This window comes from Mobula birostris, chromosome 4, assembly GCF_030028105.1.
Source record: "Mobula birostris isolate sMobBir1 chromosome 4, sMobBir1.hap1, whole genome shotgun sequence".
Classification (NCBI taxonomy): Eukaryota; Metazoa; Chordata; class Chondrichthyes; order Myliobatiformes; family Myliobatidae; genus Mobula; species Mobula birostris.
This window is the reverse complement of record NC_092373.1, coordinates 147,633,151-147,646,934: the sequence shown is the minus strand read 5'-3', so window position 1 is coordinate 147,646,934 and position 13,784 is coordinate 147,633,151.

Here is a 13,784-nt window from a genome sequence, read left to right as displayed (position 1 = left end):
AATTAAGCTAATGATTCCTCGTCCCTTCTACCCACTCGTGCTCAATACCCCTCCATTCTCAGCATATTCATATGCCTCGTTAAGAGCCACTAAAATGCATCTGTGGTTCCAGCCTCCACCACTATTTCTGGCAGTGCACTTTAGCCACCCATCGCTCTCTATGTAGAAGTCTTCCCCACATATTTTGTTTGAACTTATCCCCCGTCACCATAAATACATGTCCTCTATCATTAGACATGTCGACCCTGGGAAAACGATACTGTTCGAATACTCTATCAACCTGTCTCTTCATTTTATATACTTCTAACAGATATCACGACTGCTCCAGAGGAAACATTCCATCTATGTCCAGCCTCTCCTCTGCAATACTCAAGATGCTGGCTAACCGGAGATTTATAAAGCTGCAACATATGCTCCTGGCTCGTGAATTCAAGGCCTAGACCAATAAAGGCAAGCGTGCCATAGGTCTTCTTTACTACCTGATACAGAATTGTACTTCAATCCTACCAAGAACTTTTACATTAAAGCTTCCTTTACATTCTTTTACACATCTTATACTGATCAGATTAAACTCCAACTGCCATGTTTTGCCCACACCTGCAACTGATCTATATCTCAGTATATCCATTGATAGTCTTCTATATTATCCACCAAACCACATATATATTACAAACAGCAAACAGCAAATTCTCCAGCATAGATCCCTGCAGAACTCCACCAGTCACGTACCTCAAGCCAAAGTAAAACCCATGGATTCTTCATGTATACGTACTCAGTAGTGGGGAAGGCTTTGCCTGTGGTGGACAGGGCTGTACCAAAGTTCCAAGTTCAAACTTCCAAGGAAATTAATTATCCATATATTCAAGATTTTTTTTCAGGCACTTACGGGGAAAATAAAGAAATACAATAGAATCTATGAAAAAAATCACACATAAACAAAGACTGACAAGTAACCAAAGTGCAAAAGAAGACAAACTGTGCAAATTTTAAAAAATACCGAGCATGAGTTGTGAAAGTCCCTACATGGAAATCATTAGAGCTAATTAACCAGCATTAATATAAAATGTGAGTGGTCCTAGCCCCAGATTAGTTCATTGTAAGTTTCACTACTCACCTTGTTATACTTGTAAAAGCTTTCTTTCCTTCCCACTCTCTACCTTCTGTCCTGAAGACAGCTAGTAACCCAGTGTAATACTTTTCCCTGCCTCCATATTCTCTAACATTACCATACCATAGAAACATAGAAAACCTACAGCACAGTACAGGCCCTTCAGCCCACAAAGCTGTGCCGAACATGTCCTTACCTTAGAAATTACCTAGGGTTACCCATAGCCCTCTATTTTTCTGAGCTCCATGTACCTGTCCAGGAGTCTCTTAAAAGATCCTATCGTATCCACCTCCACCACCGTCGCTGGCAATCCATTCCACGCGCTCACCACTCTCTGTGTAAAAAACTTGCCCCTGACATCTCCTCTGTACCTGCTTCCAAGCACCCTAAAACTGTGCCCTCTTGTGCTAGCCATTTCAGCCCTGGGAAAAAGCCTCTGCCTATCCACACAATCAATGCCTCAAAAATCAGGGGGAAACCTTATAAAAGTATTTTCTGGAAATCCAGATATATCACTTCTACTGACTTACCATCTTCTGCTTTCTGTTATCACCAGAAAAAAATTCAATCAGATTAGTCAAGTAAGAATGTCCTTTTAGAAATCCAGGACTATTTATTATAATTGCTTTCTAAACATGTTTCAAATCTCAGCTTTAGGAGAGATTCCATTATCTTTGTGCAAATTTTATGAACCAAGTGGTCTATAATTCCCTGGACGTGTTCAATTACAGTTCTTAAATGCAGACATTACACTAACTGCCTGCGAGTCCTCTGGCACTACAACTTTTTCCTAGTGAATTGGTAAATGTGTGAAGTAATGCCTTTGCTATCTCTTGTGATTTGTTCTGCACCTCAAGAAGTAGATATTGACCTTCTAGTCAATGGAGCACAGATTCACCAGGGACCAACAGAATTAAATTATGAAAACTGTCTGCATGAACTAGACTTGACTTCCCCTGTGCTTAGGAGTTGAGAGCTGCTCCGGGAGAGTAGTTTGAAACATGTCAAATTAATAAGTTATTTACGAGTAAAGATATTTCCTCAGGTAATAAAGACCAGAGCAGGGAGGCATAATTTTAATGTTATATCATTGTTCAGTTTGGTGGTGATTTTAGGAATGTTTTCTTCACATAATCGACAGAGGAAATATAGAAAAAATGCTAAGTAAATTTATTATCAAAATACATATATGTCAACATATACAATCCTGAGATTCATTTTCTTGTGGGCATTCACAGTAAGTACAAAGAAACACAATAGAATCAATTAAAAACTACAAGATGGACAAACAACCAATATGCAAAAGACAACAAAATGTGCAAATACAAAATAATAATAATAATAATATATAAACAAATAATAAATATCGAGAACATGAGATGAAGAGTGCTTGAAAGTGTGTCTATATATTGTGTTCAGTTCAGTGTCAGGATGAGTAAAGTTGATTGAAGTTATCCCCTCTGGTTCAAGAGCCTGCTGATTGAGTGGTAGCAGCTTTTCTTGAAACTATTGGTGTGGATCCTGAGGCTCTTGTACCTCCCTCCTAATGACAGCAGCAAGAAGGGAGCATGGTCTGGATGGTAGGAAGTGCTTGATGATGGTCGTTGCTTTCCTGCAATAACACTTCATATAGATGAACTCAGCCAGTTCCGTTGCTGGTACACCTCTCTACACCTCTCTACACCATTGAGGACATCTACAAGAAGCAATGTCTCAGGAAGGTGACACCCATCATTACAGGGACCCTCCATATCCAGGCATGCCTTCTTCTTGATGTAGTCATTGGACAGGAAATACAGTAGTCTGAAAGCCAACTCCTCAAGGTACAGCAGCAACTTTTTTCCTACAGCCATCAGGTTTTTAAACTGATCTGAAAAACCCTAACATTGTTGCGTAAGTTATGTACAATTTATATTAAGTTTATGTTAGCTTACATTTTTCATGTTTATAATGCACCATGTTACTAGTACATGAAGCTAATTTTCAAGACATTTCTACCCTATATGTGATTGCCTACAGCAATAATCTTGAATTGGAACTTGGATAGAGCAGTGAAATGTGTCACTGACCCATTTTTATTGTCCTGTTTCTTCTTTATTACTTACTAAGATTGACATTCTAGCCAGTGTTACACTTCCTGGTAAATTTGGCTAACAATATCAATACCTCCTAATTTAGTCTTCAAGTAAGCTTCTAGATTAGATTCCCCCTCAGCCCCCAGCAAACAAAAAAAACATTTTACTTGATATAAACACCCAACAGCATTAATTTTCTATGAATTCTAAGTGTGCTTGACACTTGAGTGTTGCTGTCATGACAAAACATACAATTTTCTGCAGTGGTTACAGAGAAAAAATAACCGGTTTGACGGTGATACAAAACTCCATTTTAACTCCTCCCTGTTGCTTTCAATAACCCCGTCACCACTTTCCTTATTTTCTTTCTCATCACTGTTATTATATCTCTCTTCTTATTGATCTATAAAATCATGACTCACTGAACATCACCTTATTTCCCAGGACCTCCCCATTTCATATAGAAATGGGCATTTAGTACTTTAAGCCTGCTGGCACTCAATAGGATTATGGTTGGCTCTTGACAATTCCACTTTACTGCTCAATCCACGTATCTCTTGATTCCCTTAGAATGCAAAAAAAATCTATCAACATTGACCTTGCATGAATGCAACAGCTAAGAATGAAAGCCCATTCTTAAGAGAATTCTGCAGATTTATAATGTTCCAAGTACATTGACAGTATGAAAGGTTACAAGATACTTGCCTTTACCTTTGATCATGAAGATGTGAACGCAATATCCCCTGCCCTGGCACTCCACATCAGTGGCATTGTCTGGAGTGACTTGAGTGACCAAAACAAAGGCACAGGGAATTTGTGTACAAGATCAGGAACCTGGCATATGTGTGCCTTGGCCTGTCTTAGTCATCAGCTGCACCTTCCAACACAAGATTCTTCTAAGGATTTACGAGCCCTTTTATTTGTTCTTATTACCCTCTGTGTGATGTCATGGGAACATGGCAATTTATTGTTTTATATATGTGTGCATATTGCATTAAAACTATCTCTTTGAAAAGATTAGGGCTGGTTTTGTATTCATAGTTTATTCTCTGGTCAGCAGGGAACTGTTCATTTTCCCAGACAGACTGCTAATTGTGTCTAATTAGCAGGTGGTGTGAAAACAAAGGCAAAAAGCTTTGGAAGTCAACAGAATCCCAATTGCCCTGGGCATAGATTTACCATGGTACTAATTTCACTGGCAAAATCAACAATCGATTTTAACTCTTAAATGCCACATCTACATTGTGGATTTTTCACATCATGGTTGCATGACAACAGCTGCGGTTCCTGGTGTTGAAGCTGCCATTTCTTTCACATGTCTGAGTAGTTGCAGCAGTACCTGATGCTTATTTATGTATTTAGCAGTGCAACAAAGAGTAGGCCTTTCCAGCTCTTCGAACAATTCCTGACAACTCTGATTTAATGCTAACCTAATCACAGTAACATTTACAGTGACCAATTTACAATACTGGGTTTATATACCCAGAATGTCTTTGGCCTGTAGGAAGAAACCAGAGTACTCAGGGAAAATCCAGACATTCCATGGAAAAGACATCCAGAGATTCCTCATAGACAGCACCAGAATTGAACTCTGAATTCAACTTGCCGATCTGTAATAGCTTCACGCTAACCACTATGCTGCCAGGGTGCCAGCAGTTGCCAGTTTTCTCTTTGTGAATTCCAATCTAGGAATCGAGCAAAAACTGAGCAACATCAAGCTGCAGACAGAGAAATGCAAACAACACAAAAAACTAGTCTGAACATCACTCTTTATCACAGAATAATTTATAATTTTTAATTAAAGAGTTATAGGTCTTTTTATGAGTATCTTGGGACAACACACTTTACAAATTGAATATTTCTCCAAAAAATATTTCCCACGACCTTATCTTGTGATGGTATTGGATTTGCTATCTACAAAGCCCTGAACTCAAAGGGAAATTTTAAGTCCTATCTGATACAGGGACCTATGGGTACCCTCACTGTAGAGGGAGGTTATACTGTACCAACCTACTCTTCAAAGGCTAGCTTACTTCCCTAAGGTCTAGTTGCCAATACCCGCTACTTCAGTGGTGGGTTCCCTCCACCTTACCAAGGGTGGGGGGGATACTTCTAGCTAGTGAAATAGTTTAAACACCATTTATTTTATTTTTAATTATACATGTTCAAATTTAGACAAATAGCTCTTAACACACATTTAATCCTCACAGAAGATTTCTGATTTATAAAAGATTTCCAGATTACAGAAGATTTATAAACTACAAAGGATTTCCAAACATACGTACAATTCTTACAAACTAAAATCAGATACCGATGGGTTGCAGATAAATAAGTTTCCAACGGCCAAATCAGAGGCAGGAGCAGGCCACAGCGACAAGGTTTCTCACAGGTCGGCAACGCTTGTTTAAAAGTACAGAAGGGACCAGCAGACCATTGTTAGGAGTAGGACAGTGGTGAGAGTAGGAGTGTCAGGCTTTGGCTCGAGAGAGGCATTGACTCTGGATAAGCTTCTGTTACTGTTCCCTTTTCTTTCTCTTACTGTATCTTGTGTAGTAAATGGCTGTTGCGTGTTCTTCGTGCCAGATGTTGGAGTCCTCCCAGGGAACTACATCTGCGTGAAGTGCATCCAGCTGCAGCTCCTTGAAGACCATGTTAGGGGTCTGGAGCAACAACTGGATGACCTTCAGCTTGTACAGGAGAGTGAGGAGATAATCGAACACAGTTACAGGGAAGTAGGCAACCCGAAGTTGCAGGAGGCAAATAGCTGGGTGATTGTCAGGAGAAATAGAAATGCAAATAGGCAGCTAGCGCAGAGCACCCTGTAGCAATCCCCCTCTATAATAAGTATACCATATTAGATACTATTGTGAGGAATGACCTCCCAGGGGAATGCCACGGAGAATGGGTTAATGGTACTGAGCATGGGTCCATGGTGCAGAAGGGAAAAAGGGGGAAGAGGGCAGCAGTAGTGATAGGGGACTCAATAGTCAAGGGAACAGACAGGAACTTTTGTGAACATTAACAGGACACCTAGATGATATGTTGTCTGCCAGCTGCCAGGGTCAGGAATGTCTCAGATCGTGTCCACAACATTTTGGAGATGGAAGGAGAGCAGCCAGATGTCTTGGTACATATTAGTATCAATGACAGAGGAAGGAAAAGCAAACAAGTACTGAAAAGAGAATTTAAGAGAGCTAGGTAGAAAGCTGAGAAGCAGGACCTCCAGGATAGTAATTTCTGGATTGCTGCCTGTGCCATATGCCAGTGAGGGTAGAACCAGGATGTTTTGGCAAATTATTGCATGGCTGAAAAGCTGGTGCAGGGGGCAAGGCTTCAGGTTCCTGGATTGTTCTTCCGGAAGGAAGGGGTATGACCTGTTCAAAAGTGACAGGTTGCAGCTGAACCCGAGGGGAACCAATGTTCTTGCAGGTAGGTTTGTTAGAGCTGTTGGGGAGCGTTTAAACTCATTTGATGGGGTGGGAGGGGAACCGGAGTGAAGGGATTCAGGATAGGACGGATGGTAAAAAAGCAAAGATAGCATGCAGTCAGACTGTCAGGAAGGGCAGGCAGATGGCAGGACATAATTGTAGCCAGCAGGATGAGTATCAGTGCATTAGGAGTGCAGAATCAAAAAGGGTGGCAAATGCAGCACTCAAGGTGTTATATCTCAATGCACGGAGTAAGGTGGATGACCTTGTTCTACTATGACAGATTGTCAGGTATGATGTTGTGGCTATCACTGAATCATGACTGAAGGATGCTTGTAGTTGGGAGCTGAATGTCTAAGCTTACATATTGTATTGAAGGGATAGGAAGATCAGCAGACAGGGTAGTATGGCTTTGCTGGTTAAGAATGGCCTTAAATCAAGAGAAAGATGTGACATTGGATTGGAAGATATTGAATCTTTGGGGGTTGAGTTAAGAAACTGCAAGGGTAAAAGGACCTTGATGGCAGTTATATACAGGCCTCCCAACAGTAGCTCAGATGTGGACCACAGATTTCAACAGGAAATAGAAAAGGCATGTCAAAAGGACAATGTTATGATAGTCATGGGAGATTTCAACATGCAAGTCAATTGGGAAAATCAGGTTGGTAATGGATCTCAAGAGAGGTGAGTTTGTTGAATGCCTACAAGATGGCTTTCTAGAGCAGATTTTTGTTGATTCTACCAGGAGATCAGCCATACTTGATTGGGTGTGATATAATGAACCAGAGGTGATTAGGGAGCTTAAGGTGTGATCACAATATGATTGACTTCAACTTGAAATTTGATAGGGAGAAAGTAAGTCTGACATAGCAGTATTTCAGTGGAGTAAAGGAAATTACAATGGTATGAGAGAGGAATTGGTTAAAGTACATTGGAAGGAGGTGCTGGCATGGATGACAGCAGAGCAGAAATGGCACGAGTTTCTAGAAAAAACGAGGAAGGTACAGGATAGATGTATTCCAAAAACATAGAAACACTCAAATGGCAAAATAGTACGACAGTGGCTGTCAAGGGAAGTCAAAGTTAATATAAAACCAAAGAGAGGACATACAACAAAGAAAAAATTAGTGGGAAGACATAGGATTGGGAAGCTTTTAAAAACCTACAGGGAGCAACTAAAATACTCATTAGAAGGGAAAAGATGAAATATGAAAGCAAGCTAACAAATCATATTAAAGTGGATAGTAAAAGCTTTTCAAGTATGTAAATTTTTTTAAAAGAGAGATGGGAGTGAAAATAGGACCACTAGAAAATGAGGCCGAAAAATAATAACAGAGTCAAGGAGATGGCAGATGAACTAGGTGGGTATTTTTCATCAGTCTTCTCTGTGGAAGACACTAGCAGTGTGCCAGATGTTGAAGGGTGTGAGGGAAGAGAAGTAAGTGCAGATGCTATTACAAGGGAGAAGGTGCTTGAAAAGCTGAAAGACCTAAGGATACATCAGTCACCCTGGCCAGTTGAACTGCACCCTAGGGTTCTGAAAGAGGTAGTAATAGAGACTGTGGGGGCATTGGAGATGATCTTTCAAATATCATTGGACTCTGGCATGGTGCCTGAGGACTGGAAAAGTGCAAATGTCACTCCACTCTTTGAGAAAGGAGGAAGGCAGCAGAAATGAAATTATAGACCAGTTAGCCTGATTTCAGTAGTTGAAGTCAACTGTTAAGGGTGAGGTTATAGAGTACTTGGTGATGTAGGACAAGACAGGACAAAGTCTGCATGGTTTCCTTAAGGAAAAATCTTGCCTGACAAACCTGTTGGAATCCTCTGAGGTAGGATAGATAAAGAAGATGCAGTGGATGTTGTATATGTGGACTTTCAGGAAGCCTTTGACAAGGTGCACACACATGAGGCTGCTTACCAAGTTCAGAGCCCATTGTATTACAGGGATGTTACTGGCATTGACTGATTGGCAGTAGGCGGCGAGTGGGAATAAAAGGATCCTTTCCCGGCTGGCTGCCAGTGACTAGTGTTATTCTGCAGGGGTCGGTGTTGGGACCACGTCTTTTTATGCTGTATATCAATTATTTAGATGATGGAATATATGGCTTTGTTGTCAAGTTTGAAGATGATACAAAGATTGGTGGAGGGGAAGGTAGTGTTGAGGAAACAGGTAGGCTGCAGAAGAATTTAGACAGATTAGGAGAATAAGCAAGAAAATGGCAAATGAAATACAATGTTGGAAAATGCATGGTCATACACTTTGGTAGTAGAAATAAATGTGCAGACCATTTTCTAAACAGGGAGAAAATCTAAAAATCTGAGATGCAAAGGGACTTGGCAGTCCTTGTGCTAAATTAACCCTAAAGGTTAATTTGCAGTAGAGTCAGTGGTGAGGAAGGCAAATGCAATGTTAACATTAATTTCAAGAGGTCTAGAATACAAGAGCAGGGATGTGATGCTGAGGCTTTGTAATGCACTGATGAGGCCTCAACTTGAGTATTGTGAACAGCTTTGGGTTCTTTATCTAAGAAAAGACGTGCTTGCATTGGAGAGGGCTCAGAGGAGGTTCGCAAGGATGATTCCAGGAACGAAAGGGTTATCATACGAGGAATGTTTGATAGCTCTGGGTCTGTACTTAATGGAATTTAGAAGGATAAGGGTGGATCTCATTGAAACCTTTTGAATGTTGAAAGGCCTAGTCAGAGTAGTTGTGGAAAGAATGTTTCCCATAGTGGGGGAGTCCAGGACAAGATGCCACAGCCTCAGGATAGAGGGGTGTACGTTTAAAATAGAGATGCAGAGAAATTTCTTTAGCCAGACATTGGTGAATTTGTGGACTTTATTATGACCCGCAGCTGTGGAGGCCAGGTCACTGGGTGTATTTAAGCAGAGCTTGATCGGTTCTTGATTGAACACAATATCAAAGGTTATACAGAGAAAGCCAGGGAGTGGGGTTAAGGAGGGGAAAAAAGGATTGGCCATGATTGAATAGCAGAGCAGACTCGATGGGCCAAATGGCCTAATTCTGCTCCTATATCTTATGGTTTTACGATCACAGAAACTGAAAGCTGAGCAATAAATTCTAGTTCTTCTTTCGTCACGTTGTCTTTCTGTCATTCTAACTGACCAGTGCTTTTTAACATTTATACTGTTTTGCTGCTAGTGGACATAATCTGCAAGTGACATTTTTCAGTTACCTTTGCTGCAACAAAGCAATTCACACATGTGGTCTAAAAGCTTCTGTGGACTGAGATCCCAGGTTTCCAAAGTTAATATTGTAAGGGATGACTCTCTGAGTACACAAATATCCCAACAATTAATTAATCATATTTACCTGTGGCTATGTTTGAGGTGCTAAGTGATAAAACCAGTTCAAGTTTCCTTGAACTCAATCACAATGGTGCAAATAACTTTTCAAATGTTGTCTTGGTTTGATGCAGGCCAGTTAACATAACCCCATTTTCTTATGTCAATTAAACATAGGCCCACAAGAACTCATTGTTTATTTGCTTACAACAAAAAGCTGAGCAAGGAGTATTGGTTCTGACCCCTTGAACAGGTCATCCTGCTGTGCTAAAAAGCTGAGGTTATCAATAAGCACTTACAGCCCTGGAAAGTGAATACCCATCACAATTTACAATGATCAAAGAATTGCAACAATGGACTGAAACAATTCCATCATCATAAAAAAAATACAATAACTTACAACAATAAGTAGGTAAATAGACAAATAATAAATACATTAATATATAAATTGATAAATGAATAAATAAATACATAGTGCTAAAGAGGAATAGTGAGGTAGTGTTCATTGATTGTTCAAATGCGTAATGGCAGAAGGGAAGAAACTGTTTCTAAAATATTGAGTGTATGTCTTCAGCCTCCTACCTGGCCCTAACATATTGATGCAAACATGAAGAAGGCACACCAGTGGTTATCTTTCATTGGGAGTTTGAGGAGATTTAGTGTGTCACCAAAAACTGTTACAAATTTTGACAGAGGTCCCTTGGAGAGGATTCTAACTGGTTGCTTCACTGCCTAGTATTCATGCTATAATGTGCATGATTCAAAGAGACTGAAGAGGGTTGTAGACTCAGTTAGCTCAATCCTGGACACAACTTTATTTGCTATTGAGGACATCTTCAAGAGCTAGTGCCTCAAGACGGTGACATCTATCATTCAGGACTTTCACCATCCAGGGCATGCCCTCATCACATTACTATCATCAGGTGATGTGAGGCATAAATTAAAACATTAAAAATTAGCTTTATTTGTCACATATACAGACAGTGAAATACATTATTTGCGTCAAAACAAATTAGGGAGCATTTTGCCAGGGGGCAGCCTGCACAATTCTAGTGCTAACATAGCCTACCCACAACTCACTAGCACTAATCTGTAAGGCATGGGAAGAACTTACTAACTCCTTATAAACAGTGGCTGAAATTGAACCCCAATCTTAGAGTGAGTGTTGTAAGCATTCTACTAAACACTATGCTACCATGCCTCCTGTATGCTCACCGTTTGCACTTCATACAATTTAACTGAAAATCTATTTAGTCTTTATGATGATCAATTGTATTGCAAGGGAAAATTATAAGTATCTTTGCATTAGCTGATAAAATAAAATATAAAAAAAACAACCGAATACCATGAATGACCGAAGTCTTGGGCTGTAAGCAAGTAAAGGTAGAATTAGGCCTTACTCTTAATAATTTCTCCTTTGGCTCCTCCCACTTCCTCCAAACTAAAGGTGTAGCTATGGGCACTTGTATGGGTCCTAGCTATGCCTGCCTTTTTGTTGGCTTTGTGGAACAATCTATGTTCCGTGCCTATTCTGGTATCTGTCCCCCACTTTTCCTTCGCTACATCGACGACTGCATTGGTGCTGCTTCCTGCACGCATACAGAACTCATTGACTTTATTAACTTTGCCTCCAACTTTCACCCTGCCCTCAAGTTTACCTGGTCCATTTCCGACACCTCCCTCCCCTTTCTAGATCTTTCTGTCTCTGTCTCTGGAGACAGCTTATCCACTGATGTCTACCATAAGCCTACTGACTCTCACAGCTATCTGGACTATTCCTCTTCTCACCCTGTCTCTTGCAAAAACGCCATCCCCTTCTCGCAATTCCTCCGTCTCCGCCACATCTGCTCTCAGGATGAGGCTTTTCATTCTAGGACGAGGGAGATGTCTTCCTTTTTTAAAGAAAGGGGCTTCCCTTCTTCCACTATCAACTCTGCTCTTAAACGCATCTCCCCCATTTCACGTACATCTGCTCTCACTCCATCCTCCCGCCACCCCACTAGGAATAGGGTTCCCCTGGTCCTCACCTATCACCCCACCAGCCTCCAGGTCCAACATATTATTCTCCGTAACTTCCACCACCTCCAACAGGATCCCACCACTAAGCACATCTTTCCCTCCCCCCCTCTCTCTGCATTCCGCAGGGATCGCTCCCTATGCAACTCCCTTGTCCATTCGTCCCCCCTAATCCTCCCCACTGATCTCCCTCCTGGCACTTATCCGTGTAAGTGGAACAAGTGCTACACATGCCCTTACCACCATTCAGGGCCCCAAACAGTCCTTCCAGGTGAGGTAACACTTCACCTGTGCGTCGACTGGGGTGATATACTGCGTCCGGTGCTCCCGAAGTGGCCTTTTATATATTGTCGAGACCCGACACAGACTGGGAGACCGCTTTGCTGAACATCTACGCTCTGTCCGCCAGAGAAAGCAGGATCTCCCAGTGTCCACACATTTTAATTCCACATCCCATTCCCATTCTGACATGTCTATCCACGGCCTCCTCTACTGTAAAGATGAAGCCACACTCAGGTTGGAGGAACAATGCCTTATATTCCGTCTGGGTAGCCTCCAACCTGATGGCATGAACATCGATTTCTCTAACTTCCGCTAAGGCCCCCACCTCCCCCTCGTATCCCATCTGTTACTCATTTTTATGCACACATTCTTTCTCTCACTCTCCTTTTTCTCCCTCTGTCCCTCTGAATATACCTCTTGCCCATCCTCTGGGTCCCCCCCCCCTTGTCTTTCTTCCCGGACCTCCTGTCCCATGACCCTCTCGTATCCCCTTTTGCCAATCACCTGTCCAGCTCTTGGCTCCATCCCTCCCCCTCCTGTCTTCTCATTTTGGATCTCCCCCTACCCCTCCAACTTTCAAATCCCTTACTCACTCTTCCTTCAGTTAGTCCTGACGAAGGGTCTCGGCCTGAAACGTCGACTGCACCTCTTCCTAGACATGCTGCCTGGCCTGCTGCATTCACCAGCAACTTTGATGTGTGTTGCTTGAAAGGTAGAATGTACAATAGTCTAAAAATAATAAAGGGACAGTTTGTTTTCAACATTCTTTCCCATCCATTGAATTCAATGTTTTCCTATTATCATCTGTGCTACCCTAGAGCATAAAGTCAAATTCTATACCCGATGAGACAAATCAGCATAAAATTATTTTTGACACAATGATGCATCACTGCAACTATTTTAAGATTAACATTTCTGTTGGTTACATTGTCCAAGTGGGTATGAAACACTAGGTTTAAATGATCACTAAGATGACTAATGTGACAGCTAGCAGATTAACCTGAACACAAACTGGCTAAATAGAGAGACTGTGAGGCATAAATCTTTTTGTGTCTAGTGCAGTTGTAATTGCTTGCAAAGTCAAGTGCTTTATGGTTGCTCATAGGTACAAATGTGACAGCGACAAGTGTATACCCTAAAATAAAAAGAGAAGATTGTGAAATGCTCAGCAGATCAGGCAGTGGAGTTATAGTCACAGCATGAAAATAGATCCTTTGCCTCCATTTATCTATGCTGACCAAGATGCCCATCTAAGCTAATGCCACTGGCCTGCATTTGGCCCATATCCTTCTAAACCTTTCCTATCTGAGACTCTGACCAATTTTTTAATTTGTTTTTGTTACTGTCTCAACTGCCTCCTTTGGCAACTTGTTCTGTTTACCCACCACCCTCTGCATAAAGAAGATACCCCTCAGATCCTTTTTAAATGTTTCCCGTCTCTCCTTAAATCTATGTCCTCCAGTTCGGTTTCCCCTTCCCTGGTAAAATGTCTATGAACATTCATCTTCTCCATGCCCCCAGTGTTTATACACATCTGTAAGTTCTCCACTCAGTCTCTTAATAGCA